The sequence below is a fragment of the Poecile atricapillus genome, chromosome 4 (genome assembly GCF_030490865.1).
Source record: "Poecile atricapillus isolate bPoeAtr1 chromosome 4, bPoeAtr1.hap1, whole genome shotgun sequence".
Lineage (NCBI taxonomy): Eukaryota > Metazoa > Chordata > Aves > Passeriformes > Paridae > Poecile > Poecile atricapillus.
In genome coordinates this window covers 48,778,250-48,790,445 of record NC_081252.1, presented here as the reverse complement: position 1 = coordinate 48,790,445, position 12,196 = coordinate 48,778,250, and the positions used below count along the sequence as shown (strand labels likewise).

The following is a 12,196-nucleotide window of genomic DNA, read 5'->3' as shown; positions in this document are numbered from 1 at the left end:
AACGCAAACCTAGTGCTCTTTACTAGATACGGTGTTACGTGAAGAACATGAGCTGAACAAAAAGCAGTTACTTTAATCAGGGTGGCCAAAGACATCTAATTAAAACACCTTATTGGCTATAGGTTACCTTTTAGCAGCAAACCGAATGTTACTGTTTATTCTGACAATCCAATATACTTTTTCTACTTTGGCTTGTACCTACTACTATGTCACGTTTGCTTCTTGAGCATTAGTAGCATCACCCAGCAGCACATTGTGTGCTGTAGGCTGAGATATCACAGCCACATCTTTTCAACCTCTCCTACAAACATGCTGCAGGAAGTGTACAGCTTTATTTTACTTCTGCCAGAGACACCAGGTGATAGGGTTCAATTGGGAGACCATTCATCTGCATTAGACCAATGTCTTTCAATGGAGCATGGGATCATACAGGAGAGAAGTAAGCAAACAAATTCTTCATTTCAGCATGATTGTGTAAAGAACATTGTATTTCAGGCTTTCTCCCACCTATATTTCTCCTTCATTGTGTTTATAGAAGGTAATTCGGTATCTGGTCTTTGGCTGTTGTCCACAAATACTCTATGTAGAGACAAAGAAGACTTCATTTAATTTTTCTTTTTTTCCATTCCTGAAAATGCAATGCAACATTTTTTTATTTTTTTTTTTTTAAGCTCAAACGTATATTGAACATACTTTGTCCATGCAGTTGTAACAAGTTTCAGTCATACTTGGTCTAGGCTGACCACACTTACTCACAGGAGGCTCTGTGGTAAGTAGCCCATCCCAAAAGGATTATATGTGATGTGCTCTGTCCTTGTCGTATTATATATAGCTATCACATTTTAGGGATCTTTTTTAATGATTTGCACTCCTCAATTTCTGATTGTCCAGGAAGGGTTTCACAAGGGCTGAAAGACTGTGATAAGCCCATGCATATGAGAATATTTTTAAAATCACATATTTTATTTATCTTCATATTTCTACCTCTAGTGAAAAAAAAAAAATATCACCATTTTTTTAGGTGAACAGCTTATCCTGCTGTTTTTCTTGGGTTTCTTGCTGACATGCTGGGTCTATTTTACATTTGTGTTTGGCTATGCTGGTATCCGTAGATCACTCAGAGCCTTGCCTTACTCCCAGTTTGTGCTTTCCCTGCACTGGAGAGCTGAAAACCTGACAAGGTGTTGCCATCATTTTTCTTTGTGACATATGGTAGGGCCTTCTTTTTACAAAGTACTTGGTTTGTGTCCTGGGGCTCTCAGCTGTGGAGATTTGATGTATGGCTCACTCTGTCAAGTTTCGTGGTTCCTGTAATATTTCATTCTCCTTCTGGTACTGACTTAACACCTCAATTCCTGGCCATAAATTTAAGCCAGAAGTTAACTATGTAGACTAGATGTAAATATTTATTATTAATTATAGAAATAGAAGTTGCAACATGTTTTTCTTTATCATTTTTAAACATTGGAATTGACTGCTGAGGGAGGCAGTGAAGTCACCATCCATGGAGAAGTGTTCAGCAAACGACTGGATGTGGCACTTAGTGCCATGATATAGTTGACAAGGTGGTGATCAGTCAAAGGTTGGACTTGATGATCTCAGAGGTCTTTTCCAACCTGGATGATTCTGTGATTCATTAAAAAAAATGTTCTCAGAGGTTCTTTTTCTTGGTACTTGGATCACCTTAATAAAAATGGTGAGCAGAAAGCTCTGGTGTTTACAGAATAATTTCTGGGGATAACAGTCTCCCAGAATTTTTGAGTTCTGCAACCCCATTAACAAAATTAATAGTTAGGTCAGTAGTTGATTTTAGGCTTAAAAGCAGGTTATAATGATTGCAGGGCTGAGTCATATCTTAGACATAGTAGCTAAGTAAACTGTTCTGGTAAACAGTAATACATCAGAATGAAAGGTTTCTGAATAAGCTATTTGCTGATAAATTACGGCATAGCAGAGCTTGCCTGTCAAGAATGAGAAGCAGAGAAGGCATCAGCCTATAGTCTTTTTTTATCCAGGTGTCTTTCTCATTGTAAAAGATTTACATTGTAAAAAAAATAATGGGTATTTGTAGAGGGACGTTCGGGTAGAACAAGTAATTATTGGGAAGGAAGAAGCAAAATGGAAAGTGTATTTTTCAAAGACACCTCCATGTATATTTACATAATGGGACTGAGTATATTTACACTAATGGGACTGAGCTTTTTTCCTCGAAATCACCTCTTTTCCCATGGTGTAAAGTTGGCAAGTCATGGATGTAGCTGCTTTCCTACTTTCTGGTATCACTTAAAGAAAAATAAAGGTTGTGTTCAGATTGTACCATAGCTCAGATTTCCCTGTGTTGTCCGTAGCCTTTTTGGGAGCACAGTGTTAACTGTAAACAACCTCTGATCCTTCCTTTCCTGGCCCAAACAGAAGCATAGGAGTGATAATTTGCATCAGTAAATCTGAAACAAGTCTTCAGTCTTGGTACTGCTTCATTTGGCAGCGATGACCTCCTTAATGTAGATCTCAATAGGAAGACGTAATGACTTTATCAATTCTTACTGCAAATAACAGTTTCTCTGTGGAATGACTTTATTAAGAAATCTTGCTTTGAAATTATAATTTTAAGGTGATTTACATAGGAAATAACAATGCCTATAGTTGGATTGATTGTTGTTTTGAAGTAAGGACTTCTACAGTGTTGTTGTCTTAGAAGTTTGGGTTACTTGTTTGTTTTTTTTTTAATTTGAGTTTTCAGAATACTGGATTATACCTTCTCTTCCGCTATTGCTTCTACTGCATATCTTATTCCTACAATTCTCATATTATTATTATTCTATTAAAATAAAATATATACACCAAAATATATGTATGTATTTGTGAACAAAATATTTACATATTAAATATCTAAGTTGTTTTTTTTAATTGCATTTTTGTTGGCTTCTTTAAGCATTTTCTGGGAAAAAAAAGAGTTTTTAAATAAAGAGAGTTTTATAACTGCTTTAAATCTAAAAAAAAAAATTACTTTGCCCCTTCTGTTGTAAAAGTGGTGCAGTGTGCTTTTCTGCATTCCAAAAATTTCTTACAAGTCAGCAGCTTGATTGATTGATTGATAATTTGTATTGTGTACCAGAAGAGATATTCACTTCAAAACTGCTTGCTGCACTTTTAGATCAGGGGAAGGACATGCAGGTAGAGTCACTGGCACCGAGTGGGAGCTGCTGGTTGCAGTGAGCTGGTTGGGTTTGCCCTGCAGCCAAGGGCATGTGCTGCCCAAAGCGGGCTTGAAGGCCAGGCTGGACATGCAGCACGGGGCTGGTGGAGCTGCTCTGCTTCCCTGCTGTGGGGGTCACTGCTCTTTGGTGTACAGTGGTCTTCTGGTCAGGATTACCACTGCATAGTAGAGGTTATAGAAAAGGAAAGGATCTTCTGCACTTTTGTAAAGTGCATGAGCTTCCCTCCAAAGCAACCAGTGTTAGTGTCATTAGTATTACCTGTGCTTGCCTGTATTCCCGCTTTAAATGCTTTGGGAAGACACTGCTATTTCTCCTGCAGTGGAGGTACCATCTTGTAGTTCCACTGCTTGGCTCCTGGAGTTAGGATCAGGCCTTACCAAAAAAGTCCGTGGAGATGCTCAAAGGCAATTAAAAATTGTGAAGCAAAATCATGATGATTATTAAAAATTCCACTGTTACCATGGAAGGTGTTAGATAGTGCCGAATGAGATTAAGAAGTCCTTTTACCAAGGCAGCATCCAATTTCTGATTTTCTTACATTTCATATACAACAAAAGTTATTTTTTTAATTTTTACCTCTTCAGTCAAGGTACAGACAGACAAACAAATACACATCTTGGATTATTAAAAATTTGGAATTAATTTTATTTCTTTAAGAACAATGGACATAATATGCTTTATTTCATGTAAACTCTCAGTGTTCTCTGTTTTAGGGTGGTACCATCCAGGAATTTTAGAAGGGTTCAATGTGCCTGCTGTGCTTTACAAGCTCAATTCTCTGGCCAGAATGTGTTTCTCATGATGAAGAAGAAAATTCACATATCTCCAGGCAGATGTTTTCCTGCAGTCTTGGCCCTTAGAGGAAAGGAATTTTGAATTCCTACATAACTTGGTTAATGTGCTGAGTTGGAGATATATTTATTCACCATTTAATAAACTGGTTGGGAACAATGTTTCAGATGAGATGGAGAAAAAAAATCATAGTTTGAAATGATGTTTAGTTTTCCCACTAGAAAATTGGCAGTTAACAATTACATTATTTGTCAAAGAACCTTTCATGCAAGAAACTAAAGTCAGCTCTATTTGCACAAAACTAATGGTCTGACATTGTAAACAGTCTTTAATTACTTCAGTCATAAGAAATGCATCCCAGAAGCAATATACATTTGATTGCAAAAGAACTGCACTTTTAGGGAAGTCAAGAAAAATAGCAATTTCTGCCAACCTTTCAAGTAATTATTTAGTATGAAAAGTTTGGCTATAAAGCTTTAAAAACTGCATTTTGCATTGAGGTTTTCAGTGGAAAAGTATAGTTGTTGAACACACCAGAAAGAATAAATAATTTTTTAGGGCCAGGGAGCAACAGATTACTTTTTAAACTATTTTCATTCTATTATGCATAACTGTTTCAGTTAGACAGGAATTTTACTAAATAACTGCAACTTCATATTAACTTTATTTTGGTTTGTCCTTAGATTTTGAATTTCATGAGTCCCACAGGACAGTTCCCATTCTTGATCTGCATAATCCTCATGGAAGGCATCTGAGTTCTGGGCCACCAAAGCTTTGGTCATATTAGAGATGGTGGATGTTTCAGGTGTTGGGCAAGAGTGTGGACTCACTTATGCTCGCACAGAGAAGTATTCCTGCCTTGTATGAGCTTTTAGGCAGCTGACTCCTGGCCTGACTTACTCTGGCTCTTGAGGAATGGAACACTCTCAGTGCGGGTAGCTCCATGAGCAGCTGCAGTGCCAGCTCCAGGTTCAGCTCTGGGGAGAGCCCCAGACAAGAGGTCGTGAACTGGAACCAACCTTTGCACAGCATAAGGCACAGGGACCTGTGGTGCCAGCCAGGGGACCGGACACTCACAGACATGGCAGGAGCTGAGGATCCCCAGATCTTCATGTGCTTTGACAGTGAGGATATAAAACCCTAGGGTTTTTGTTTGGAGCCTCTTTGTGGCAGCACCGGCTTGAGCTGTTATTCTGTTGTTGCACCATGATTAAAATATTTGAGGGATCCAGACGTCTGAGACTCTGCTTTGGAAAACCTGGAGTTGAGCCAATAGGGAAACCTGGTCTGATTGTGTGAGAGTGGCATTTGTAGCTGCAAAGGGTGCCAGCTTGGGTGGCATGAGAGGAACTGTCAGAGTGGCTTCTGAATGGTCAGATAGAAAAGTTGCTTAACACATTCTTTGGTGGCTTCCAGTTGTGTTGTGTCAGAGCAGAATGGGTCAAGGTGCAATAAAATCCATGTGCCTTTTGCTCTTGTCTTAACCAATGTATCTGCACAAGTGTTAGGGCAGCAAAATGCCTGGTATAGCCACAAACTACCAGTCCATTTCACACTAGAAAAATTTCCATAGAGATCTGTCTTTAGACAAAGGAAGCAGATGCCTGTGGCTACTTGGAGCAGCCACTTTCTGTTCAATCTGTGCCGGAGCTGCAGCACAGTGTACAGTCTGTGGTACTTTCTTTTTACTGCTTTGCTGATGTTGAGGGAGGAAGGTGTTGGAAATCACAGAATGGCAGTTTCTGCAGAGTTGTCAGTAGTTCTTCCCAGCCATTGGTTTCATGCTCTCCTCCTTTTCCTCCTACTTTATGTATCAGGCAGCCACAGAAGTAATACTTGTTTTCTAAGAATTTTCTCTGACTTTCTAGGCACAGCTTATTTCATCACCCACCCTCCACCCCTCTTGTATGACAAGCCCTTTCTGGTTTCTGGAACCTCAGACAGTATAGAAGTGTTATGAGAGATGTTTTTTAGGGGAAAAAAAAAGCCCTTGCAGGAGTAATAGTAGGAAGTGCTTGTGTAGGAGTATGGTGGGAATTTAAATTTGCTTTGACAAACTAGTTGTTGACAGTGAATGATGTTTTGAGTGACCTTTTGTACAGCAGAAGTGGAGTTGTGCTGGTGGTTTTGCAACAGTGGACATTTCCAAATATTCCACCAATATATATATATATATACAACTTTAAGGTGACACCACTGCCAAGAATTAGCAAAACAAGAGGCAATGAGCACAAACTGAAATAAAAAATAGGAATAATGTTTTTAACCATGGGGGTTGTCAAGCTCTGGAACAGGTTGCCCAGAGAGCTTGTGGAGTCTTCATCCTTGGAAATACTAAAAACCTGAGTGGATGTAGCCTGAAGAGCTTGCTCTAGTTCAGTCTCCTTTGATCAGAAGGTGGCCCAAAGACCTCCAGCAGTCAAATCTCAACCAGTCTGTTATTCTGTTGTAAGAAAAGGATGTAATAATCCATAATCCTTTCTAAAGTGAAGGTAATTCCCTGGAGTATTGTTCTGACTTCCTGCAATTTATGGTTCATACACTTCTTAATACATTCTATTGTCACTTTAGAACCTTCAATTATTACACAAGATGTAAGTGTAAATTACACATGCAAAAACACCAGGAACAATAATAATTGTTAATGAATAACTCCAGTTTTATAGTCACTAGTCAGAAACATTTTAAACAATAAAGAGACAGACTTTGGTTTCTTTGAAATTTGCAGTTAAAACTTCCACTGGTTTAACGGGACAAGGAGCTTTATTTGTCGCATTTTATATCTAACAGAAAATAGAAACTAAAGCAAAATGAATAGGTGAGTTATATAATTAAACAGTCTGTAAAACCAAAACCTCTGTAATAGGATGTTCAGGCTACATCTGCCTCCAGCCATCAAGCAGCTATCTCTGGTCTGCTCTTTGCACAGTGCACTAATAGCTGCACCCACTGTGTATGTGATACTTGCTGACATTATGGTCTGGCTGCTTGGCAGAAGGGAAGAGCTGGGAAGCTTCATTATTCTGTAGAAAGGCTTTTAAATGTGTAGAAGCAGTTTGGGTGTGCACAGTTGAGGAATGGGCCTTTGTTTGTGACAAGACACTGTACTTTGCTGTACAAAGAAATCTCTTGATTTCTTATGTTTGTAAGTGGAAAATATTATTGTCCTATTTGATGAATGAAACTGTTTGTCTGCAAAGCAAGCATATAAGGAATAGAATAAACGTATTTTCTCACTAAAGGGATAGTTTCAGGAAAAGAGGATTAAAATTCTTGGAAAATCAGTGAGGCAGCTACAAGTGTCAGGTGATTATATGGCCTTATGTAAGTACAGTGGTTGGTGTCTAGCCAAGTATTTCTAAAACTTATAGGGTAACTTCTGTTCACATTTAGGCAGGCACGAATCTGAAAGCACTTCACAACTCAGCATTGTTTGCTCCTATGTTAGACTTTCTTTTAAAAAAGAAAATAAAAATATGTATTAATATTTTTTACTACAGAGAATTCTTAAAGGGGATGGTGTGGTTAAAACAGGGACTTCCAAGAATTGAATTTTATTCCTGCCTTTCTTGTAGATCTCCTGTGCTGTAATGGGCAAGCCATTTTGTAGCTTGATTTCTGGTATAACCATAGCAAATGTATTTGTGTATATGACATTGAAAAACACAGCGTGTGTTGGTGGGTGTGGTTGGTAGATGTGTTATCTAGATGTTGTATGGCAGTGTATTAAAAAAAATTTGTTACTGTTTCTGTTTCATGAAAAAAAAGTACTAATTGGAACTGAGAGAAAAAAGTAGGTTTTTTTAAAAGAAATTTTACTCCCATTTCGTCTAGTAGTGCAGGTTACAATAACCTGCTTCTGAAGGCAACCTGCCTTAAATGAATAATTTATTTGTATGGTTTGGTAGGTTTTTTAACATGTAATAATTTTTCTAAGTATTTTTTTCCCCCCAAAGATAGCATTCAGAATGCAATTTTTTTCCCATAATGTTTTTCCCATAATATTTTGCTTGCACATCCACTCTTTTTCTTTATATCATACTTAGTTTTTGTGCAGTTTATACCACATCACTTTTCCACTTCAGGTTTGATTTATCTTTAAACTTGTTGAGAGGCATAATACCACTGAATAATTATCTCAGACTCAGGCAAATCTTCAGGTATTTAGGAGAGAAGGAAGACCTTACACTGGCAGAACATTGCTTGAAGGGCTGAAGATGACTGGCTAAATCTGTTGAGTACTAATTAGGTAGAATTTGTCAGACTGTCAGTCAGTCTTACAGATTTTCTTGATCACATACTGAACATACATAAAATGAATTGATCACATACTGAACATACATAAAATGAAAGTAGATACAGTGAATTCAAGAAATGTCTTCAGAATGATGCTTCTTTTGAAAGAGATTTATGAGCAGAAACATAAAATGTTTCCATATGACAACAGGCTGAAAGATGTCAGATCTCAGAAAAGGAAGTTAGAATAGACAAGAATGCATTTGGAAAGCTGTTAGTTTTTACTGAAAGTGTGAATTTGGACATCAGAGAACTCCTATAATGCCTGCCAGGCTGTGTTCTCTGTCCCCACAGGGCTTTTAACACTAGAGTTGCCCACCAGGCAGCATCAGATGAATCATCATGAAAACCAAACAAGACAACTTTACTTGAGAGAGAGAGAATATAGAATATGAACAATCCAACTGCCATCTGTATGTTTTCCTGATGAATGGCATTATCACATCTTTTTGTGCCAAATGAGTAAACTGTTTTCACCACACAAATACTGTCTATTCCAGCACATATTATAAGCAAACTACCAGCACAAATTTCAGGGTGATGTTTGCAGTGTGAATTCACTCTGCCAGTTGAAATCCTATCCAACAACTTCTGGTAAGAAAACTAATGCCAAAAGAAGTGTGGGTTTGTGATGAGTGTTAGGTCATGAAAACTCCACAGCTTTCCAGGGGCTTATAAAACGCAGCTGAGTCCATCACTATCACATTACTTACTAATGTACTTACAACCATCTGACTCAGTTACGGAGAGATGTACAAGCTGAAAATGTATATGAAAGAAAAGAATAATGGCAAATAAGGGACTTGTATGCAGGAGCATTTCAGTGAACTAGAAGAGAATAAAAAGACAAATTAAGATGTTGTGGTATTCTCTGAGTGTTTCGCAAGAGCCTTCCAGCACATCTAACCTGATTTCAGAATGGAAAGTAATATTTTTGGTTTACTGTCTGTTGAAATAATACAAATGTATGTTCTGTACTTGTAGAAAGAACTCTTTTTAAACGTTACCTAACTTCTATAAAACAAACTTCTTTTTTTTTCCCAGAATGAAACAGTTATCATAGCTAAACTATCCCTCAGATAAGGTTTTCATATTAAGAAAACCTAGAGATCTAGATTCTCAAAAAGTATTTGCTAGCTTAAATGTAGCGACTTTTAAGATCTTAAGTTTTGGCTCATTGAGTGGTGTTTCTTTGTGCAGTCTGTCTTATGTACAATTAAGCCTACTAACAGATTTCCCAAAGCCTCTGTGCAAATCCACAATTTCTGGCAGCTCATTTTTATTCAATGATAATGTGCTTTCTGTGGAATAATGTTAGTAGTGGACCAATGGCTGCCTGAGCAAAGCTCAGTGGAAAGAGAAAAGTCATAAAAAAACTTCAGCTTCTCATATTGATTAGAGAAAACTAATTTACAGCGACAGAATATAAATGCAGTCAGAATTCACACTGTAAGATGAGTATATAAGGGCAGCAGTGTTGACAGTTTGACAGTTGTCTTTCCTGGTCATGGTGCTATTTGGTGCTTCTCATACAGCACTGTTTAGTACTGAATGTTTTCTAACCTAGAGGATATCAAATGATCTTAGCGCTGGTAAGGGCAACATTGAAAAATGCTGCCATTAAGAGCAATAAAAGTAAGATTTACCATGAAGAGTATTTCCATTATACAGCTTTCAGGAGTAGTGCAAAAGAACTTTCTGGAATTTTGCTCGTGACAATGACCTCAGTCTTTGAAGATCCAGCTAGGATTGGATTATACTTGTAAACAGTACATATTGCAAGCTGTTGACAAAAAGTTACACTTCTTTTTATTATTCCTTTAAGATGAGTATTTATGTTGCATTCTGTATGTACCTTTCACCTCAAGACTATATACTGATTAATTTATGATGCACTTGAGATCCCCCCCGCCCTTTGTGATAATCTGCTGTATGTCATTGCTGTATGTATGCATCATGATTTTTTATGACAAGAAGTAAAGCACAATGCCTTGTTGATAATGCAGTGCAAAGATCTGAGAGATGAAAAATGCACTTTTACATGAGATTCTTGACATTGAAATGGGCATCTCTACAAAGAATTCATTAGACTTACTGAAATTGTTAGGACAAGAATCTCAATTTAACTTTAAGTTTCTGAAATATTCTTTTAGTTGAAATATCTGGTCCTGATAAAGTAGAGGACCAGAGATTACCTAATGAACTACTTAATGTCACTTCCTGCTGCACCTTGCATTTATATGCCAGCTCCTGAAGTTTGGTATGTGATCAACTGTTTAACTCTGGGAAAAATAAATAAGAAAACAAGATTACAAGCTATAAATTTAAAATCTAGAAAAAGTTTTAGGAACTTGAAACTAAACAAAATAATAGTTCTCCTTTATAATAAATAAAGCTAACACAAAGAAATTTTTAGTACCTCAGACTCATACGCAGTGATTTGGGTCTTGAAGGGGAGAGACTTGTTTTAAGCATTTCCTGATACTATTTGCCAAACTCTGTTAAATGATTTACTGAGTGGTTTCAGGGCTCAGTTATTGTACAGTTCTTCAGTGTTAATATATCACTCTTTCATCTGGAATGGAATTAGCAAGGAAATTATTTCTCTTGATGTTTTCTTGGAAACAGTAATAATTTTTTGTGTCTCACAACATTTGAATTCCATGATGGCTATTTAAAAGTGTTTAATTTTTTTTAAACATCTTTAATCATTTCCACATAGTTTCTTTGTTTGTCTTTCACAAGAATCTCTAATACTACCCATAGCAGTTCTATTTCTCTGTGTCATTCTTTGCCATATTAATTACCTCATTAGCTCTCCTTTGCCGTAGGGGAATCACATTTTTCTTTCAAATTGTGCAATTTTAAAAATTAAGTAAAATAAACTGGGATTTGTTCAAATCTTGATTCATCCTTTCAGACCAGAACAAATAATGGTCTACCCTAAACTTTTTTCCCCCAGCTATGTCAGATAGAAGATATAATTTGTCCCACCAAGCTTGCCTTACTTCCCTGCTGAGTGATCTGCATTCACCAAGGATTTGGTGTGGTGAAGGAGGAACGTGTCTAAAGAACTGGGGGTTGTGTAACACGTGGTTCCCATTCTTTGTTAAACCTGAAAGATGAGCAGGAGCTCACACACAGTAACTTAGTGCTGTACAGTTGTGGAAGACACAATGGGGTCTTTGGGCCCTGCAGTTCCCCTCTCCACCGTACAGGGCTGTGCTGTGCTGGAACTCAGCTTTGGAGCTGTAAACATCCTAGGACAAGAATTGCAATTGTGTTCTTTGAGAAACTGTCCCTTAGCAGAAGTCCAAACATGAAGAAATTTTTTCCTATTCTTTTGACAAAAAATTTTCTATCTTAATTTTTATTTAATTCTTCTATTTTTTTACAGCCGAAATGTTATATCTGCAAACATGCACAACCCTGATAGTTGTTGCTTAGCCACTTGCCTTGTGACAGCATAGTCAATGTCCAAAAAAGCTAGAGGAAAAATAATATTTCATTAGTTACTCTGGTTTTGCAAGTCATCTTCTGAAATAACTTCTGGTAAAAAAAATTTTTGAAGCAGAACCTTCCATAAGGTATGAAATGCAGTACTAAGAATTCATATGTTTAGTTTGTTGTAACTTCTCCAAAATGTCTACTGTGTTGTTGACTCAGAATAGCTTTCAAAGTAGGAGAACTGGATCTCAGCCATGATACTCGCAAAATCAAAATTAAATAAAATAATACAAAAAATAAAATATAATTAATTTGTTGATCCTCCGTGTTCTGACAACCTAGATTATCCTCATGATAACCTTTGTAATCTGTGATTTAAAAGTGCTATACATAAGAATGTCTACTTGTTAACAAAGCTTAGTTTACTTGTGCTGGAAATTCAG

General features: G+C 37.1%; 1 protein-coding gene across 6 annotated transcripts in view; it reads left to right on the top strand.

Annotated features, from left to right (window-relative positions):
- Nucleotides 1-12,196, top strand: part of TRMT9B (tRNA methyltransferase 9B (putative)) — a 111,345-nt gene that overhangs the window by 11,003 nt on the left and 88,146 nt on the right. For 4 of the 6 annotated variants that reach the window (XM_058838296.1, XM_058838295.1, XM_058838294.1 and 1 more), the window contains exon 3: nucleotides 672-769. The exons of the other annotated variants lie outside the window; for them this stretch is intronic. The gene's annotated coding sequence lies outside the window, so the exon portion shown is untranslated. The remainder of the gene's footprint in view (nucleotides 1-671; nucleotides 770-12,196) is intronic. 6 annotated transcript variants of the gene reach the window in all.